Source organism: Mercenaria mercenaria, chromosome 1 (genome assembly GCF_021730395.1).
Source record: "Mercenaria mercenaria strain notata chromosome 1, MADL_Memer_1, whole genome shotgun sequence".
NCBI lineage: Eukaryota > Metazoa > Mollusca > Bivalvia > Venerida > Veneridae > Mercenaria > Mercenaria mercenaria.
In genome coordinates this window covers 55,680,009-55,699,689 of record NC_069361.1, presented here as the reverse complement: position 1 = coordinate 55,699,689, position 19,681 = coordinate 55,680,009, and the positions used below count along the sequence as shown (strand labels likewise).

Here is a 19,681-nt window from a genome sequence, read left to right as displayed (position 1 = left end):
ATTTCGTAACTGCAAAATTAAATCCTGATGAACAAAATAATACTCAGATCTAATTTACATATCTTAAATCTGACATTCATGACTTCACGTCCCCACATAATAGCCAATTTTGCTAACACCTCAAAATTTTATGTCAACAAAACCAAATGATTTTAAATATTCTTACACACTGCTTCTTTATCCTGACAACCAAAGGCCATTATGCTGAGACATCATTTACCCTTATCATGCTGGACAGGACTGATTCTGCCTTTGTGACCAGTGTATAGATCATGATCAGCCTGCATGCCCATGCAGTCTGATCAAGATCTGCACTGTTCTCCATTCAGTCAGTATCTTTTGGTAAGCACCCCTTTTAACAGTTAATGATACTATCCAAATTGAAAATGGACAGTCATTATAGAAATTTAGCACGGTAAGGGTTAATATTCGCTGCAGACTTATAAATTTTTATGGATTTCATTATTGGGTGAATCCACAAAACTAAATCCCAACAAACAAGTTAAATTCCTATCTATTTTATATTCAAGAAATCATATCACCATAAAATATCCATTTTGGCCCATACCACAAATTTCATGTCCTTGAACGATTTCTCAGTATATTTGGTAAAAAGTTAACTCGCAGAAAAGAAGGAATATATATCAATGAAAAAAACTTTCATCTCCTATCAGATAAGATAACACTGGTATATCATTTCTAAAGAATTATTTTTAAATAATTGCCACTTAAATTACACAAGGGGTCAAAGTGAGCCCTCAAAAGTTCTGCTGATCCATCCCGATGACTGAACTAAACTGGCCTTGCTAGACAAATTATATTGTTTCTTTAAAACAACCTTAAGTGCATGTTGTAATATCTCAATATAAAGTTCTATAATTCTCGAAATTCATTGCCATTCATGCTAAAACATAAGCTCTTCAAAAATTTCTTCTGCAAAAATAAATATAAAACTTCAACTAGATCTATATTTTTATTAAATTAAATGAAAATACTACCATCCAGGGGTAATATTCAAAGCAAATTATTTTTTCAAGATATAACATGAAATTATTGGAATATAGTCATTGTTGCTGTCAATTAAAATGGCTATTTTGTTACCTGAATTGTTGACTTTAAACTAAAAAGATAAAATAAATTAAAATGTTATAACTACTCATTGGGATTTATTTTTTCTTTGTTTTAAGTTTTCAGACACATTAATAATTTCCATCAAATCATCACAGAGAACATACACCTCATTTTGGGATCAAACTCAAGACCCAACCATCAGTTACTAAGATCTGAGCTCTCCCTTATGAACCAAGTGGACGAGCTGTAGATATGTGCTCTCCCTACTGAGCTATTCAAGCACTCGTTCCTTTGTATTTTGTGAATGTATGCTGCTAAATAAGTCCCAAATAATAATAATAATTTCACAGTATACATAAGAATCAAGTATCTGTATCACAGAAGAAACAAAACAATTCATTCTTGAAATCTTAAAAAAAAACACTAAATATATGTCTTAAATTTAATATTGTCACAATGTTTAAACTCCAGTTTTCATACCACTGATAATCCAAATTCTCCAAATCGAATTCAATTCTTATAAAATTTTTAAAATTAACTTTTCACACAAAAAATATTTAAACATTTAACATACTAAACTTTCTTACAATGGAAAGTAAATCATATAATAAAATATTTTTGTGCTTATATATATTAATTACATTTTTGTAAAATAATGCTTTGATTACACTTTTATACTAAAAACAACTTGCAGTAAAATTTGCGGATCTAACACTTTTCAAATATTACATATTATGAGTAATATTTACAAAGACACAAAGTGTTTCCTAGATACATAAATCTAAAGACCATAAAACATGAATTGTTTGTATTCTTAAGCCAAGACAAACATAAGGAAGTAATCAAAAATTTAAATACTCAATGATAAAAAAAAATAATAATCGAAGATCCAAGGCCAAACACAATCTGCTCTTTAAAGTATAGGTTTATCAAATGCCATGCTTTTGCTAAAACCCATTTATTTATGATAGCCAATTATGATTCAAGAGAATTTTTGTAATAAAACAGTAACTGTGTCCTTACCGAGATTTCAGGATTCTTAACCAGTAATAACAACTTTTCTAACATGACTTTATTGGTGGAGAAGGATGCAGACCCACAATTTCTATGTGATTCTAGGTAGCGGACCCACAATTTCTATGTGATTCCAGGTAGCGGACCCACAATTTCTATGTGATTCCAGGTAGCGGACCCACAATTTCTATGTGATTCCAGGTAGCGGACCCATAATTTCTATGTGATTCCAGGTAGCGGACCCACAATTTCTATGTGATTCCAGGTAGCGGACCCATAATTTCTATGTGATTCCAGGTAGCGGACCCATAATTTTTATGTGATTCTAACTGCTCCATTGGCAGTTCAGCTGTAAATGTAGTTTAATGTGCACATGGATTTCCGTAAAAAATGGAGAATGTCAAAATTTCATATGGAGAATACATAATTTGCTAATTTTGTCATTTTTGGTCCACTTTGTAACCTAAAAAGGAAAGGCAATGCTGTTCTTATGTAAATTCCATCTGCTAGGATTTCATAAATTATTTAAAGAAGTGAAAGAATTTTCAAAATTGGCTTAAAAATGAGTAAGTTAAGAGCATTTAAATATTTGATAAAAAATGGCAGTGCGGCAGCCATTTTGTTTCAATGGCAACAAAAAACAAAACTGCAGATTTATTAAATTTCCAGATGCATATTTGAACTGCATCTACTTATTTATGTAAAATAGTTTCTCTACTTTTTCCAGTTATAATGAAAGAAATTACCATGTGTTACATCTTACACTCAAGAAACATACGTAGTATGACAGAAATTAATCTATTTAAAAGGATATTTGCTAAATAAATAATACAGCAGTGTGTACATGACGTCATAAACACACTAAAATGACTGTTTCCATGATCAGCCATTTTCCTTAATTTCAAACTGCCATATCTCTTTTAATAGAGGTCCGTTTTTAAAAATTCTTTCAGCGTTATGAAAGGCTTGAAGATAGCTTTCATATGAAATTAACTTACTGTCAGGCATTCCTTGCCCTTTAAGCATTTTCCTGTCAGAACAGGCTAACATTAATGTCATATATTTATCTGACTAGTTACACCCCAATCTTACTTTCTGTTATGATGAAGTGATGTAATTATTAAAATACATTTATTAACTAAAAGATGCTTTTGTAGAAAACCGCATGTCTCCCCAGATGCATAGTAACTGTTGTAATAGGCAAGAAGTCAATAGGTGACAGGAGTGAAAGTCAAAGAGAAACTGATGGTTGGCTGCAATAGGGATCATCTACTTGGCATGTACAATCATCCTATGAAGTTTCAACATTCTGGGCCTAGAGGTTTTCAAGTTATTGATCAGAAACCGTTTTTCATGTTCATGCCCCTGTGACATTGACATTTGATCGAGTGACCCCAAAATCAATAGGGGTCATCTACTCTGCATGTCCAATCATCCTATGAAGTTTCAACATTCCGGGTCAAGTGGTTCTCAAGTTATTGATCAGAAACAATTTTCCATGTTCAGGCCCCTGTGACCTTGACCTTTAATCTAGTAACCCCAAAAATAACTGGGATCATCTACTCTGTAAGTCCTATCACCTATGAAGTTTGAAGGTTCTAGGTCAAATGGTTCTCCAGTTATTGATCAAAAATGAAGTGTGAAGGACGGATAGCTCCTGTGACTTTGACCTTTAATGGAGTGATCCCAAAAACAATAAGGGTCACCTACTCTGTAAGTCCTACCACCCTATGAAGTTTGAAGGTTCTACATCAAATGGTTCTCAAGTTACTGACTGGAAATGGATTTCCATGTTCTAACTGCTGTGATCTCGACCTTTAATAGAGTGACCCCAAAATCAATAGGGGTCATCTACTCTGCTGTCCAGTCATGTGGTTCTAAAGTTATTGGTCGGAAATGGTTTTCCATGTTCAGGCCCCTGTGACCTTGACCTGGATCAGAGTGACCCCAAAATCAATAGGGGTCATCTACTCTGTATGTCCAATCATCCTATGAAGTTTCAACAATCTGGGTCAAGTGGTTCTCAAGTTACTGATCGGAAATGGTTTTCCATGTTCAGGCCCCTATGACCTTGACCTTTGATGGAGTGACCCCAAAACTATAGGGGTCATCTACTCCACAAGCTCTGCCATCCTATGAAGTTTGAAGGGTCTAGGTCAAATGGTTCTCCAGTTATTTATCGGAAATGGTTTTCCATGTTCAGGCTCCTGTGACCTTGACCTTTGATGGAATGACCTCCAAAAACTATAGGGGCCATCTTCTCCATAAGCCCTGCAATCCTATGAAGTTTAAAGGTTCTAGGTCAAATGGTTCTCCAGTTATTGATCAGAAATGGTTTTCCATGTTCAGGCCCCTGTGACCTTGACCTTTAATGGACTGACCCCAAAAACAACAGGGGTCGTTTACTCTATAAGACCAGTGCAATCCTATTAAGTTTGAAGGTTCTAGGTCAAATGGTTCTCCAGTTATTGATCGGAAATGAAGTGTGACAGATGGATGGATGGAAGGACAGATGAATAGGGCAAAAACAAGAGGGTGGAGACATAACTGAATTTAAAATAAACAGTAAGTTAAATACAAGATGATTCATATTCATGAAAAAACTACTATTCACAAAAATATGCAACCTCATCCTTGTAAATTCATCCTTTTCTAGATTTATTAAGGAAAAAAAGAAAACTATTAAATTTCAAACCATTTAATGTCACGCATTAACTAACTGGAATAATTTCCTTTTAACCCCAAAAAACACTGTAAAAAATCCTGCATTAAGGGGAGGCAGTAGTGTTAGCCACTGAACCAAGAGATGACCAGTTCAAGTCCTGCTGAAGTCGAAATCACAACTACTCATACGACAAAAGTACTGATTTTCCTGGATGATTCAAAATAAGCTAAAAGCTTTTTTCACAGCAACTGTGCTAAAATAAATAAGTTTAAACAAACATCATATTATGTTAGCCTACTCAGTGAGGCTTTTACGGCTGGGTAGTTCAAGTCGCTTGCAACAAATCACCTGCCTTCTCCCAACACGGGTTCTTTTCTCACTAGAGTTGACACGGGCTTGTGGAATGTCATGTGTTTTCTACTCAGGTGCCAACCCTTGCCAGATTAGTGATGCTAGGTGAGGCCCGTATGGGGGGGGTCTTATGCCACCATGAAAACCTGTGTTTGAGTGACAACAAACAAACACGCTAGCCTACTAGATGGGAGTCTTTAACCACATAACTGACATCAAACACTGAATCAGGAAATAAAACACCTCTTACTGCCTTTACCTCTGACATCACTCTTCTAACCACACCAAAATGTGTTAGTCGGTGCAAAACTAGTACTTGAAAATGATAATAAACCAATATTTTGATCACTATTTGTTTACTTTAGCCTCCCCTTCCATTGTTATATTATCACAAATCAGACCAAGGGAAGGCATGCTGCACTATAAGGAAGAGTAAAACCGATTGGTTCCTAGAGTCCTATCCAACAATGTTTTGAGTCCTATCCCACAATGCTTGTTCGATAATTAACAATAAAAAGCTAAACAGTTCCTTAATAAAACTTCCGTATTGATTGGAAATGACCTCCATTACAGTTCAGTTATCAAAATGTTGCAATCCTAAAATCTGTCATATCCTGTACTTAAACATTATTCTCTGCATGTTTAAGTTGGCAAACAACTTCTCAACATGAATGAAAGATGTACGGTGTATCTGTCAAACTGTCATAAAGAACACTGATCACTTTAAAATGTAATACCATGTAAGAGCATATATAAGACTTTAAAATAAAATTTACCTTTACCTTTAAGTTATCACATAGTCCACTTTTCTATGGTATTTCTGGACTAATCATTGCCATAGCAACCAAAAATGCTGCCATATCAACATAAAAGATATGCATATTATCCTTATTGCCACCTATCCATGTACAAACTTTCATGAAAAAAAAAATGTCTTGCACTTTTTAAGTAATAAATATTGCAGCATATCCCATTCCATCACTTTTTTGTTATATCTTAAGACTATTTATTGCCATAGCAACCACACTTGTTTCCATTACAAAAAAAAAAAAAAAATTGCATATTCTCCATATTGACATCCATCAACCAAGTTTCATGAAAAAATATCTTGCATTGCAGTTTATTCTACTACTCTGATTGATTACTGATCAAAAGTATAACCAGTTAAATTTTTTCCTGGAGTCACAACAACATAAAGCTGCAATAACCAGTAAAAGTCCCCAACAGGAATATGACATGAGTTTGTATTTATTTATTTATTTATTTATTTATTTACTGTTTTAGTTTTTGTTGGGTTTAATGTCAAACAGACAAAATATTATAGATCATATAGTGACTTTCCAGCTTTTTTGGTTGGTTGGTTGGATTTAACGTCGCACCGACACATGATAGGTCATATGGCGACTTTCCAGCTTTTAATGGTGGAAGAAGACCCCAGGTGCCCCTCCGTGCAATATTTCATCACGAGCGGGCACCTGGGTAGAACCACCGACCTTCCGTAAGCCAGCTGGATGGCTTCCTCACATGAAGATTTCAATGCCCCGAGTGAGGCTTGAACCCACATCGATGAGGGGCAAGTGATTTGAAGTCAGCAACCTTAACCCCTCGGCCCCGGAGGCCCCCTCCAGCTTTTTTTTTTTTTTTTTTTTTTTTTTTTTTTTTTTTTTTTTGAGGAAGGCCTCAGGTGCACCTATGGACATAGTTTCATCAAGGGCAGGTACCTAGGTTACAAACTATTGACCTTCCTAAAGCCGGCTGGATGGCTTCCTCGCATAAACAAGTCTATGCCCCAGTGAGGCTCAGGCTAAAGGTTAAATGGAGGAAGGGGGAATCAAACTCACTGATATATAATAACAAAAAAATTATCAAAGAAGAACGGACTATTTTGCAATACTGCCAAAAAAGCTTATGTTTACAGCATCTCCATAACATTATCAGAAAATTTCACATATTGATTTTATGCAAATTCTGATATCCATACAATTATATAGCAGGGGCCTCCATGGCCAAGCAGTTAAGGTCGCTGACTTGATGTCACTTACCCCTAACCGCTGTGTGTCTGAAATGGGGTGAAATATTCTTCATGTGAGGAAGCCATTTAGCTGATTTACGGAAGATAAGTGGTTTTACCCAGGAGCCTGTCCGTGACAAAATAAGGCCTGGAGAGAAACCTGGGGTATTCCTCCACCATGAAAAGCTATAAAGCTGCCACATGATCTACAACTGTATTGGTGTGCTGCCACATGATCTACAACTGTATTGGTGTGCTGCCACATGATCTACAACTGTATTGGTGTGACATTAAACCCAACTAAAAACAGAAAATTTACAAAAACTAGTCTGCTTAATGAGTATTTCAAAAGTAAAAGAGGACCAAAAATCATGAAATGTGCAAGAGAAAAATGACTTTTTTTCCAGTGATTCAATTCTAATAACACTTGAATTTCAACAACATTTTGATTCCACTGTTCCAATAGAGTTTCACAAGGCTTTTTAAAGATTCTATGTTAAAAACATAAAAAGTTGCTATCCAAATAGGTGTTACCCATAATGAGATGGTAAGAAAAACACTACTTTTAAAGCCCCAATGTCTTTTAATTTTATTTTAAAAAACAAATAAAGCAACTGTCCATTTACATAAATGCATATTTACCGGAACAGAAAGTCACTACTTTCAATATATAACACGATGAACTTATTCAATTTAAGTGATAAAGGGAGGTAATCATAAACAATGAATTCACTAATATTTTCCGCTATATTTATTAATATTCAAATCTTTGAAAACTACATAAGAAAACAATTATCAAAAATAAGGTATATAAAGGAACAGACATAATTATTTTATGGTCATAACCAAAATATGTGGCAGCTACAATCATAAACGAGCCTTTATTGTTCACATGAAGTTGTACCATTAGAAGCATAAAGGGAGATAACCAGAACAATAAACTGAGTAACACTTTCTACTTTGTTAACTAATATTCAAACCTTGGACATTACAATTATGAGAAAACGAAAATAGGATTTAAAAAGAATTTGATGTATTTCAATTATTGTTAACAATAAAAGATGTGGCAGCCAGATTATAATTTATAAACAAAGGCATTCTCCACATAATTAACAGCGAACTATGAAGAAAAGGTGTACATACCAATTTGCAATTTCTTACATTTACGTTTTCCATCACGTTTGATATCCTTTTTCACATAAGAATATTCTAAAAAGCCAGGAAATGCAAAACTCATGTTTGTTTCTAGTAGCCCATTTCAATTAATCGAAGACTTAAAAAGGGCAAATATTTGCACCAATAATTAAAATCAAAGTTTTCAAGTGCTTAAAACTTTTATAGCCCTTAGTTTTCAATATCAATTAAACTTTTAAGTATTCATGCCACTCAGCAATAACCTTTATATTACATATTGACATCAATTATTTTAAGCTAATTTTCCCACTGAAATTTGAATATTTATCTAGCTGTTAAAGTTCATAATGATAGGAAAGTTCAATCTAGGCTTCCTTATAATACACCTTGAACCAAGTCCATAAATCAATCCAAAAATTTATGTCATTTATAAATATATACAGCTTCTAGTTACAGGCAATGTAATGATTATCAATATAAAATGAACCATACTAAATGTGTATTAAATCTAGATATAAATTATGTCACTTAAAAATGTCTGGAAAGAAAACAGGAACTGAAAGTGACAGAGTACATAATATGATACACTTAAAGGCGAAGCAACATTTTATGACATGTTTTTTACATAAAAGACCATTACATAGAGTTAGATGTTACAGTATGTTTTATTTTTTTTATAAAAAAAAAAAAAAATCGCTAGGAATTGACACTGATATTTATGTAAAAGAAACAAATACCCATCAATACCTAGATTACACCTCTTGTCATCCGAAACAATGCAAAGATGGAATCCCATACAGTCAGGCAAAGCGGTACAGGAGAATTATTTCTAATGACGAAAAATTCAACTCATCTCTTAATGATTTACGGAGCTACTTCAAAGATAGAAATTTTCCGGATTCTGTGATAGACAGGGCATTCAATAAGGTATCGACGTCGTCACAAAAACAGCCCTGACACCTTCAGATAAAAATAAAACAAGCGTTACATTCACCGTAGAATATAATCCATCATTACCAAATATAGGTGGAACAATTCACAAGTATTGGGATCTTCTGAACATTGCAAAGAATACAAATGTTAAATTTGTTCACGACGAATACAAACCTATAATGGCGTACAAACGTACAAGAAATTTAAGCGACTACTTAGTAAGTTCGGACTTAAAAATGAACACTGAAACATACATCACGCAGAAATGTAACAGGAAATGATGTTCCCACTGTCTACTATTCAACTCTGGATCCTCATATAGCAGTACAGTTACAGGAGAAACATTTTCTTTACGATATGATACAAACTGTCAATCTAAAGATGTTGTATACTTAATAACGTGTAAAAGATGCAATATGCAATATGTTGGGCAGACTATGCAACCGGTTTCACGGCGTATGAATAGCCATAAATTTGACATATCTAATTTTACAGATCCTGCATATTCCACATTGGTTGCTGGTCATTCTAATCAAGATGACCATAGTATTGACGACTTCACATTTATGCCTACTGATGTGGTAAATAATCAAATTAACTGGTTATGCAAGGAAACATTCTGGATTCATAAGTTAAAAACACTCAATCCTGATGGACTTAATTCAAAAACATTGTTTAATGTGTAATGAATTTTACATGTATATGTGTTTGTTTAGTACTATTGCGTTTTTTCCTATTTATGGTTTTTTATATATACTGCTATAGGAAATCCTGTATTCTTATATCCGTAATGTACTAAACTTGCTATCTGTTATCCACATTAATTTATGTAATATTTTTTTTAAAAAAAAACAGTATATGTTTTTTCCGCTATTCAATGTAATGTTTACTTCATGACGTCACGTCCGTTGTTTTATTATGTATTTATCCTGATGAAGGCGCCAAAACGTTGAAAAAAGATAAATATTCATGTGTTGTTGTTGAATTTTACCATCGTTTATTTTTTTTATGAAATTTTATAATTACCCACCCCCTTCCCTTTAAAGGTGGTCAATCAGATTTTGGTCAACTAATAGATTTGTTCGAAGCTAATAACTGATCATCTGCACTTATTTGTGTTCTTTGAGTTCTTAATCCACATCACATTTTCACTGGGGGTATCTAAAAATTAAACTAAATTGATTTTCCTATCCTGGATGCCCAAACAAAATAGAATTGTTTTACTGTAAGTATAAATGAAATAAACAAATTTTGCCTAAGGAATAATATGAATATACAGTCAAACCTGTGAACAAAGACCACTCTTCGGAAGAAGCAAAAGTGGTCTTTGTTCACAGGTGGTCTTTATTCGGGGGGAAGGGTCACTTCTCAGTTACCCATTATCATGCTGATAAAAAGTATTTTTACAGCTTCTTGCTTTCTTTATGTTCTATGTATTAATTCGGCCGATGCAAACTTGCAAATTATCAATCAAGCAGTAGTTATCATGTTTGCTATGATGCGAAAGTTGTGAAATTTCGGCGGATTTCAATTATTTTCATCCTGGACCGGTCCAGCTTGGTCGATATTAGGGGCAAATATGGCCCTTGGGAAAGAATTAGGCCGGTCGCGGTCGCCAGGTGGTCGTTATTCACGGCCTTTTTATAAGCATTTTTCTCCGGGGGGGGGGGGGACCAGAGACCATTCGTTGTCGACAGGTGGTTGCTATTCACGGGTGGTCACTAGCACAAGTATTAAACACTATTGTATTAAAGATACCAAAGATTTGCATTTGCATTTACAAGTTGAAATATCCAAATATTTATCAAATGCAACTGTAAAACTAGAAATTATACTGAAATCAAAAGAAATAATCCACATTTTTCAACGCTTTTGTGTTAAAGGGAGATAATATATAACAGCAGATTTTATGTTTATATTATTTCGTAAGCAAAATATGAAATTAGTGCTTATGCTAAAATAACTCTTATCTTAATTGGGAAACCTGGATGGGAAAATCAAATTTTAAAAATCTCAGGCCAGTGGAGTAAAAATCTTACAGGTGTTAAGCACTCACTGAATATAAACAAGTGTAAGAGGTTTTAACCAATCCATAAGTTGACCAAAATATGGTTAACCGCCTTGAAGTCAACCACAAAATCTTATGGAAGAATTTTCCTTTTACTTATAAATTATATTTGTTTCTGCAGAATTATTGTGTGTTCAGCTATTGTTGTTTTTTTTTTTCGCAAATAAATCTTGCAGTAATTGTTGTAAAAATGAAATTAAAACTTTTGTTAGTATTTTTTGATTTGCTGAGTTTTTAAAATCGGCCAATCAGATTTGGGATATGTAAATGATTGTTTAAAACTTTTTCATCAAACCATTTTCACTTACTTTACACATGTAGAAGACTAGATATATAGCTGGAGGAAGTTTTAAAATCTGACTTTTCTTTCCTGGTTGACCAACTAAAATTACAAGTTTTTTAGCACAAGAATAAATTTGTAAACCTATTAGAAATTATTGGAGAAAAAAAAAAAGAAAAAAATTTTCATGTAAGTCAAAGATCTGTATGGAAAATTATATGTAAATCAGTCATTCAGAAAGGAAATAAACTTGGATTAAAATTATGGTTATCTCCCTTTTGTCATTTCTGTGTTGCATGAAAATTATAGTTTAATTCGAGCAATTTTAAACTTCTCATTCCATTCAACATCATGAAATTTCCTTAAAGCAATCAAATGGAAATGTGAAATTGCAATTTCTATTGAATTCAGCTGACAACGAAAGTTCACCTTAAAGGGAGGTAATTTACAAAATCTTATAAAAGATAATGAAAAATATATTTCTGATAGAAATATGACTAGAAATATTACTTTATTTTGTCATTTTCGTGCTTCAGATAATTCTTACAGCTAAAATTAAGAAATTTAAAAAAGTTGTGAAATATTGCTTAATGCAATCAACCATCTTCAAGCCAAGGCGACTGCTTTCCAGTCACAAATTGGTAGCTTTCTAGAGTTCTAGAATGGTAAAGGCAATCCGACGTCTTCCCATATATGAGAATTATTTCTGAAATGACCTAGCATGTATATAAAATGAGCTTGATCATGGCTTCCAATCTAATAAAATAATTCTGGCTAGGTTTAACCAACAGTGGCTGAGCATGTGAGCTGGTCAGTACTGACAATACTCATGGAGCATTGTAGCCCAAAGCAATATATACAGTTCCTAATATGTCACAGGGAAAAGTGCATTAACCTACCCTTTCATGGATGCCTTATAGAAAAAACTGATACAAAGTATAAGGACATGTGTTACACTAAAGGACAATGAAAAGTCCCGAAGTCAATGTAGCATTTTGTAAGACAATCGTGCAGTTAAGTCAATATCTAATAAACTTGTCTCAAGGTCATGTTAACATATACAGACCTTACTGGGTCTAATATGCCCATTTGCCAGCTGAATGGTACAGGGCTGTCAAAATAGCAATTACTTTGAAGAGGAACAAGCAAATTCAAATTAATATCAAAATATATTTTTATATATTTCCAGATATACACAATTTATGTATAACAGCACTTTGCCATGGTTTGTAATCTCTTATTTTTTACCAAATCAAACGAAAAACTCTGCCCTGTTGTGTTCTATATTTGTATTAAGTTTCATAAAGATACACTGCCTGGGTTACTTTTCTGCCCTGTTGTGTTCTATATTTGTATTAAGTTTCATAAAGATCCACTGCCTAGGTTACTTTGTTTTATGGGAATTTATGAATTTTAAGACAATTCAAGGACAAAAACTACAATAACTGAAGAGATCCTGACAAAAGATGTGCATGGGCCACTGCCCTATAGCGATACTTATGGCTAGTGAAAAATAACATCTGGAATCCCACTGGAAATTCATCTGGAATTCCATTTAAGTTCCAGTGGTATTTTTCAACGGTATTGGTATGGTATAATAATTAACAAGAGTACCAAACTGTCACAAAATACGCCCGTCATCAAACATGGCCTAATTCAAGGGGCATAATCCAAGAGTGCCTGGGGCAATTTGGCTGGATATCGAACTTGATTGAGATATTATGCCCACAAACATTGTCAGCAAGTCTGGTGAAGATCCGATGAAAACTGTTCGACTTAGAGAGCGGACAAGGCTAAATTCGCAGTTTTTCGAGTAATTCAAGGGCCATAATCCAAGAATGCCTGCAGCAATTTTGCTATTTATCGAACTTGGCCGAGATATTATGCCAATAAACATTGTCAGCAAGTTTGGTGAAGATCAGATGAGAACTGTTCAACTTAGAGAGCGGACAAGGTTAAATTCAAGGGCAGTTTGGCTGGTTATCGAACTTGGCTGAGATATTATGCCCACAAACATTGTCAGCAAGTTTGGTGAAGATCCAATAAAATCTGTTTGACCTAGAGAGCGGACATGCTTTGGCCGCCGCACGCCCGCCACCGGGTGTTTAGATAATACACCCCGCTCTTTCAGAGACGGGCGTATAAAAAGCAATAACTCTAGTTACTGAAGTGATCCTGACAAAACTGCAACATTACTGACCAGGTATAGTGATCTACATTTGTATAAAGTTTCATACAGATCCATCAACAGTTTACTTGCATACAGTCAAAAATCTGTATTTTCAACAAAATCAAGTGGGAAAACTCTGCTTTTACTGGGTCAACAGGGATAATATTAAAACCGAGCAAAGGCCATGTGCTTATTAATAAATATGATATATGAGCTTTGGTAATTCTAGCAAAGAGGTCAGGTGATGTCTGAAGATGAGGAATGGTCACAGGTTACATCTGCATTAGTATCAAGTCATTCTAGTAAGGGGTATTGATGCTAGACGAAACGGTCCTATTTGGTTAACCAAGGGATGGCCCATACAAAGCAACCTAAGTCCAAAATGAGGTCAAGGTCAAGGTCAAACTGAGGTCAGGTGATGTCTGAAGATGAGGAATGGTCACAGGTTACATCTGCATTAGTATCAAGTCATTCTAGTAAGCAGGGGTGTAAAATTCTTTTTCACACCACTCGCCCTGCAGGACTAGTAGCTAGTAAAATCTACTCGCCCTCAGTGGACAGTCACTCGCCCTAATAATTGACATTTTTAGTACTGTCATGTTTTATGGAAGGAGTATTATATACAACAAGAAAATTTCAAACATAACACATAGCTCGTACACTACGTTTCCTTTTTATTACTCATTTTTGTTACTCTTAAATTTCCTTTTCAAACCAGACATTTTTCTTTCACTAATTTTGTCATCTCCACCATCAAGTTGCTCTCCATAATAACTGCATCGATAGTAAAAATAATCACAGTCTAGCCCCTACCGTAGTTTCCCAAAGTGTCAAATTTTGTATTAAACATCAGTTATTTTCATTTTCTCAAGACTTATTTCTGGAAAAATAATTATTTTGAAAAGTGTCCTAAAAATATGGACACAATAATCATCATACACCTACCCGTCTTGAAAGCGAAAAAAAAGTTGACGATCATCGGTAATTATTATGTCGATAAACTAAGTAATTGGCCTGTTTTCATCATCAATTGACATCCTCTCAAAGAGCTATAAGAAGTGTGTCGATATCATGACATATGAAGTGGAGATCAAAGCGGTATTGTTGCACGAGATTGTCATGGCATTACGTCATATTACAGTTTTCGCGCCATGTGACCTATTTGCCCTCAAGGAATTTACATTATCGTTTGAGAAGAATATTTTATAAAAAAAATACATGTACAAAGATTCATTTAAAACTTATTTAAAAACGCAACAACATCATTTTGTTTTATTTTGAAACCACATTTCTATTTACGTTCACGAGGTCACGTACCCTATTCCGCCGCACTAACAGAAACATTTTTACTAAAAAATTCGTTATACTCAATGTATATAAATTACTGCAGCTTTTTCATTATTTAAGATTTTTTAATTCTGTCTTTTCCTCTTTCTGGTCAAAAGTCCGAATTTTATGCCCATAGTATGTATCACTTATTTTCACTTAGAAAGAAATCAGTAATTAAGATCGCGCTGTTTGAAATTTAACAAATGATTGATTATATGAAAATTCGACCGTTACCATACAAATTTGCTTACATTTCCGTCGATATTTCATTGAAATCTTAGTAGAATTAAAATTGTATTACTTCTCAAGCGATGTTGAAAAACTGAATCGATAATGTTAAAAAATGAATGCACTACGCGCGTTTTTTGTGTACATGTTGATAAACAAAGGTAACGGAGATGTAAATTTGACAGGTCGCACGTGCTCTCGGAATGGAAAATTACCAGCATGACGTTTTGATATCTTTACGATTCGCGGGTAAATTCCAGTCAATCAAGGTAGCAACTGAACTACCTCAAAGTTTGTTGACGTTTTTCAAGATGTAATTTCTGAATTTCATTAAAGCTACGACGTAAAAACCACTCGCCCTATCGGTCGAGTATACAGCGAGATCCACTCGTCCTATCCAGATTTTAACTCAACAATGCGAGCGGGCGAGTGGAATTTTACAGCCCTGCAGTAAGGGGTACTGATGCTAGATGAAATGGTCCCATTTGGTTAACCTCGTACGGACGGACGAACGAACAGACGGACAGGACGATCACTATATGCCTCCCGCATCAGTAGATGCCGGGGGCATAAAAAGGCCATAACTGAGCTACAGTCCTTATTTTAGTCATGAAGTCTTGCCTACATATGTGAACTATGATGGTAAACAAGCGGCCAAAATTTCAAAGCCATATGACAAAATATGGTCTGGTATGAAAAATTTAACTGAAATCCATGTCCATAAAGGGCCACAATTCTGCCAAAATAGAAGACAGAGTTATCTAGTCTTGCCTAAAGATGGAAATCAGATGATAAGCAAGTGTTTAAAGTTTCAATAGTTTTGACAAAATATGTACTTGTATGAAAACTGAACCAATTTCCAAGTCCAAAAAGGGCCATATTTCAGCAAAAATACCTGACAGAGTTATGTACTCTTGCCTACAGGCAGAGACTAATATAATAAACAAGTGTTCAAAGTTTGTTTCAAAGCCACATGTCAAGTAGTTGTTACAAAACATGGACTTGTACCAAATTTGAACCAATTTCCAAGTCCAAAAAGGGCCATAATTCAGCAAAAATACTTGACAGAGTTATGTACTCTTGCTTACTGGTAGAGACTGTTATAATAAACAAGAGCACGTAGAACAAGAAATGCCCTCCTTGATGCATTCAGTAACTGCACAAGGAACAAAAGTTATTTGGTCACTGTACACTGGGCATTTGACGTACTGACCTCAAATCAATATTTACAGGTCATTAACCAGTCATATGTGACCTCCATGCTTAGTCATCCTGAAAAGTTTGAAAGACGTAATATAGGAGGTCTTCATAAGCAAATGGTCTTTATTTACAGGTATACTTATATAGTGTAAAATCACTTAATTCGGAAAGACTGAAATTTCGCGGTTTTGCCAAAAACTGGCTATTCCACGGGAATATAAATTTGTGGATTTGAATGTAACATTGTAAAGGAATCTTATTTGTTCACTGACACAGAATTTCATGGATTGACACAACCACAAAATCCATAAAAATTAGTCCCCCGCAAACCCAGACAAAATGATGACCATGGCTGACCACGGTCACCATGGTTTTTGATGGCTGACCACGTTTTAATATGTTCAACCATCAAATACCATGGTGAAAACATGGTCAGGACCATGGTCAGCCATGGTGAGCAAAGATTGGCCATGGTCGACCATGGTCAGAAAAGACGATAAACAGTTTGACCATGGTCTACCATGGTCAACTTTTTTCAACCACAATTATGTTTGTAATTTTCACACTTATCAAGTTTTACAATGCACCAAAGATGCCTGACAGCATTTTGGCTCCAAAGGTTTTCCTAGTTATAGAATAGCTTTCCTGCATTTATAGACAGATTCAAAGGTAAACTTTCATAGTCTGACTATAATTTGTTGTCATCTTAGCAATTTTATGACAAATAAATGACTGACTTGCAAAAATAGATATAGACTGCATTATTGTCATGTATTTTCACGACCCTTTCATATTATCCATATTTATACAGTTTTTGATAGTCAATAATCATCATGGTTGACCATGGTTGTGGACCTTGGTCGACCATGGTCTGACACCATGTTTTATTACCATGGTGCAAATTACCACAGTCATGGTCAACCATTGTCCCACAACCATGAACTACCATGGTAAACCATGAATTATCATGGTAATAAACCGTCAATTTCGACTGGGAATGTTTATTTGATGATTTAAGGTTTAAGAGTATATCATCAAAACCCTGAAATATTTGTCAAACGATCAACATCTTTACTAATAATCTGCCTGACCATTACATGTTCTGCCATACTGTCCCGTACGATGGATACTTAAAATATTCTGAAAAAGTTGTCTCCCTTTAAAAATGAAGAAATAAAAATATACATCTGCTGAAAACTAAGTCCCACCTAGTTATGTGAAATTTCAGCACAGGGACATTATTGCAAATGCATCAAAACAAAGATCTTTGAAAATGGTGAGTTCTTAAAGGTGTTAAACTGTCAGAAAGACTTCAAGTGTCGCCCTTTTATGCAGTCCTTTCCGGAATTCAATGTATATAATTATCAGTATACTGACAATTGTTTTGTACAGTAATATACATGTTTTATATGCTGTTCATATTTCATGTAAAACAACCCTTTCTTTCTATGATTTGGTGTTGTTAGAATTTTTTTCTCTCAAAATGTTAGACTAATTATAAAAGCGTTAACAGTACCCAAACCAAGCTAACTACATTCAAAATAACTCAAACTAACCTGCTAAAAATATGACAATAATGAAATATACAAAGGCATCAATTTAATTAACATCTTCAATATCAGTTAATAAACTTGAGAAAAGGAATCACAAAAACTAATATCTTGTTTACTAAAGCATATGGGAGGTCTGGAGAATACCTGGAGAAAAAATCTCTCCCAGGAATGTGTGTTACTTAATAAATCAAGTTAATTAATAAACTAGGAATCTGAACATTAAAACACAGAACACTGTCTAATTGGCAATGGAACATTTAAGTCTTTTCACATGAACAAAATATATATTTAACCCCACCCCCATCCCCTCCCCTAAAAAACAACAAAACACTGAAGCTTATGTTAAAGGCAAGGTTTGGAACCACTTGGGGAAAACTGTTACAGTAACCTCATAACTTCTTCATAATTAAAACACTTTATACTTAACAACACTGCCTTGTTTGTACTTTACAGGACTGTTTATTTTAAACTAACTTGGTTATAATTAACAGCACTGATTACAGAAAACAGCATCAATGTAATTAACAGCACTAATTACTTTTAAAAGCATCAAATGTAATAAATAGAATTAGTATGATTAACAGCACCAATTACAGAAAACAGCATCAATGTAATTAACAGCACAGATTATAAGTTAACAGGACTGAATATAATTAACAGTACAGGTTATGATTAACAGCACTATTACAGAAAACAGCATGAATGTAATTAACAGCACTGATTATAAGTTAACAGGACTGAATATAATTAACAGTACAGGTTATGATTAACAGCACTAATTATAGAAAACAGCATTACTGTAATTAACAGTGCCAATTTATATAACAAATAGCACTAATTACGATTTAAAAGCACTGATTACGATTTAACAGCACTGTAATTACTTTTAACAACATCAACTGGAATTAACAGCAATTATTAAAGTTAAAAGCTTTAATTGTAATTAACAGCACTGAATATGGTTAACAGCACTGATAATACTTAACAGCACTGGTAATAAAGATCAGACAGTAAGGTCCCTACTCTAGCATACATGGCAGGAACCTTGGACCAACATCCACCTTTAAAATTAATTAAACAGTCCCTGTTGCAAAGAAATCGAAATAATAGCATCATCATTTAAAATGAGGTCAATGATAAAAACAAAGGTATTCCTGAAAGGCAAACAGACACAAAGTAGAGGCTGAGTGTTTGAGTGTTTGTTTGAACAAGCTGCTCATCAAGATAATAATGTCTAACATACTCAACTATATTTCTACATCTCATCAATTATGTATCGACTGGATAATTATGGTGATTTAATGATTCATTTTATTTGCCAAGAAAGCCGCCATGTGACCTAAAAATAGCATTAACAGTCTAATTATGTACTGAGCGCAGGACAGAAGTCTATTTCTGTCCTCTTATTTATTAGGAGATGTCGATAGAGAACGAAAAACGAAAAGAAAATACAGACCGAGTTTATAGATGTCAACCGATAATTTGAGAACGCTGTACTTTTAAGAGGTTTTGCCTATTATTGAAAAATGGAAAATGAACAAATTACATAACTATTTTATATTCTGAATAGTGGTTTAAGTCTGCATGCACTGAACATAAATCTAAATTTTCCTTGTTTTCAATTGCAACAAGCCCTTCTACAGAATCAATAATTACAAATTCTGATTAGTATAA

The 19,681-nt window shown here is 34.2% G+C and overlaps 1 protein-coding gene across 1 annotated transcript in view; it reads right to left on the bottom strand.

Annotated features, from left to right (window-relative positions):
- The window catches only part of LOC123536847 (ras guanyl-releasing protein 3-like), a 101,609-nt gene that overhangs the window by 58,451 nt on the left and 23,477 nt on the right, over positions 1-19,681 (bottom strand). The window lies entirely within an intron of this gene.